We start from the raw sequence: 3,264 nt of genomic DNA on the forward strand, positions 1-3,264 counted from the left end.
CCAAAATAATGAGCCGGCATTTTCCAATTGTAAGACGAAGCATATTTAGCAGTGCTGTGAATTACATTTCTTAATGTGTGCTAAACAGAAAAGCATTTGGACCGGGAGCCTCACAGAGCAGATGTACAAAAAGGCTTACTCGGACATCTCTCGATTCCATGTACTTGTTGAATAAAACATCTGTCTCATGCACAAGGTAACGACAGTGAGAGGGCTTGTGTTTGCAGAGATGAAACTCCCCATCCTCCTCTATGCCCACGAGAGTTTAGCCTTGATGCATTTTACACCAGCCTAAAAACCTGCGTTGACAAGTTATCTGTGACCTGTGGTGAGAGCGGGAGTGGCTGCGGTGAAAATCAATCTTCGCCTCTTCTCTCGCCTTGAATACCAGCAGAGCAAACAAACAGGCCTAAACAATACGATATATACCACATATCAATTACACTAAATGCCTCAGTATCTATACTTCACTGTCCCAGGCACACACCGGTTACAAGGCACACACGCTGCTGTAAGACGATAATGGTGTTGCATTGTTCCTCGCCATCTGGGGGACTGATAAGGCCTGCCTGTGCATAGTTGATAATGAGAGCAGGCAGAGGAAAAACTGAGTGTTAAACATTTCCTTGGCCCATGAAAAAGGTTCCATTAAGTCCACTGACCCCAATTGAATATTAATGAGCTAATTAACGGATTTATTGTTATGCGCAATTTCTGGAGGGGCGATTTTTTTCAAGTGCTATTATTTTTTCTAATTATTTTCTGTACTTTTTATAATTGAATCTTTGTAGCTGCCAGCATCCTGTTTGTGCCTTGGCAACAAGAAAAAAAAAAAGCAGCTGGCATCTGTTTTTCCTTCTTTAAGCTCGCTGTAACCGCGACAAAAACAAAACAATGTCCGAATGTTTTGATACAAGCGTGCGTTAGTCATCACGGCTACTCCCTGAGCTTTCGTTAATGCAACGCAGTTCCCAAAATGTTGGTCTGTAAGAGCGGCTTTGCTTCTGTTTTTTAGAAATGCGCAGCGTAAGAGATGTTCAGGTGTTGGATTACAAAAGTGCAATTACTTGGTTTGGTGCAGGCTGCACTGCATGCATGCACTTGACAAAGGTTTAAATGGGGCAGTGACAGCTGTGCTTGATAGATAGCATAATCAGCTGATGTAGAGGATGCACTGAAGCAGTCCTCTGTGGACAGCGAGAGACTATAGCCGGCTACTGAGAGAAATGGTAACCTTGGGAGGAATGAGTGCTTATAATTTATTTAATAGATACATGGACTGCAAAAGTAAATTGTTATCTTAATTATGTGATTGTTATTACATTTGTATACCCGCACTGCATTATTTATTGCATTGTATCAAGCCAGCTTGTTTTGATTTTATTTTCTGAAGCTCAACCATTTCCACACAAATTCACCCCAAACTGTTTTGAATTAAAAATAAATCTTGAGGATGATGAATGCCTATAGGATCTCCCTTTGGAGACAGACCCGTGATGTACCACAGGGATTACATCTTTGAGTTCTTCTGGAACTGCCTGGGGGCGCAGGCAGCCTGATGTCACGAAGTAGCATACGAATAACACGCCAGTTTAGTTAAATTGCTTTGCCTGTTATCACGTGCCACGTGCATGCAAATGCATGTTCCATAGGTCCTGATGAAGCGCTGGGAAGCTGCGGGGAGAAGAAATTAGCGCTGTCCCGCACTTAAAAACAGCACCTCAGTTTGAAAGCCGTGAATAAGGAACAGCCGGGGCCATTCTGATAACCTTTTTGGATAAGAGGAATATAATTATTATTATATTTTGCAGTCTGCATGTTTGCCTAATTCTGTTTATGGCTTAAACTCAATTCTAGCTTAATAAAACCATCAATTTCTTTTGGTTACTTCACCAATATAACTTAGAGTAATGAACTCATTTTGCTGTTGTATGGAAATTTGGTCTCATTACAATAATTTTGCCTGATCCACTCGGCGGCCGATATTAAGAGTAAGGCCCTACAGTCATAGACTGGGTTATTATGCTATACATCACAAAGTGCATTAGGCTCATAAAACCTGTCAACAATGAGGTTGGAAAGTTTGCATGCAGCCCAGCAGGTTAATATATTTCCTCCAAAGACTGACTAGAAGTGTCCAATCTATTGCCACTTTACTCCAGATTCATGACCCATCACCGCTTTTTCACTCAGTACTTACCCTTCATCGTTTCCCATCAGATCAGCTACTCAGACTGTTGTAATTCCTACAATGAAGATTTGATATATATTTTTTAAAGATTAGGGGAAATATATTTGGTTACTAGAGAATAAGTGAAGATTTTTTTTATTTAAAAAAAGAGTGAAATTAAATCATGGTCCATCTTAAGCAATGTTTGGTTCGTTCATCCTCTAAGAGTCCCTAAAAAAGCCTTGATCCTGCATCTGGATGCTATACTGATGATTAAGCAGTTGTTTGTTTTTGTGAAAGCTTTTCTGCATCAAACCTAATGTATGTTTTGGAACACTTAAAATATTTAAGATTTAATATTTAATGCTCCTAGTGGCAGAGACACATTGTGAGGTTTAAATGACTACGGAAACACATGCATCCAGAACTTTCAAACAGCAATTCATTATCATTTTAACTACATCATTTCAGCGGTGAAAGCAACTCCTTATTGCATATTTCGAAGTTGTGTAGGAAATATGCATTCCATTTTCCTATAACTGACATCGCTTGATGGAAGTCGTGATTGCCCGCATGGTTGGCAAGTGAGTTGTAGTCACACTTATAAAGAACCAAAGTGGGGACAAAGATCAAACAACAGCGCATGGTAATTGTTTTGCAAACTGCATGTCAGCATGAATGTGTTGCGCTGAAAGAGCCTTGTTTGCACAGCACTTTGAGGCATCAAATGCAGTTCTGAAAAGCTCGATGTTTTTCTTGAAGAGGGTAATCTTTTGTAACAATCAATTACGATACATTTCCCCCTTTGTCTAGGCACTAATAGCTCCTGTCTGAGCACATGGTGAGGCATGTCTAGTAAATATACACTGTTTTCCTTTTAAATGTCTTATAATATGCATGGGGAACACAGAAACACACTATGACAGAGGGATTGAGCATTAAAGCTGTAGAAGCAATTCAGCTGAGTTTCTCAGTCTAAGAAATGAGAATGGAGCAGTTTGTGGCTTTCCTCCCATTAGCCAGATTGAATTACTGTGTTTTACTTTTAAGGGCCATCTGTTCTGGTTTAATTCATATTTCTAAATCTGTCGTGT

This window comes from Pundamilia nyererei, unplaced genomic scaffold, assembly GCF_000239375.1.
Source record: "Pundamilia nyererei isolate P.nyererei 1_Seehausen unplaced genomic scaffold, PunNye1.0 scaffold00011, whole genome shotgun sequence".
Lineage (NCBI taxonomy): Eukaryota > Metazoa > Chordata > Actinopteri > Cichliformes > Cichlidae > Pundamilia > Pundamilia nyererei.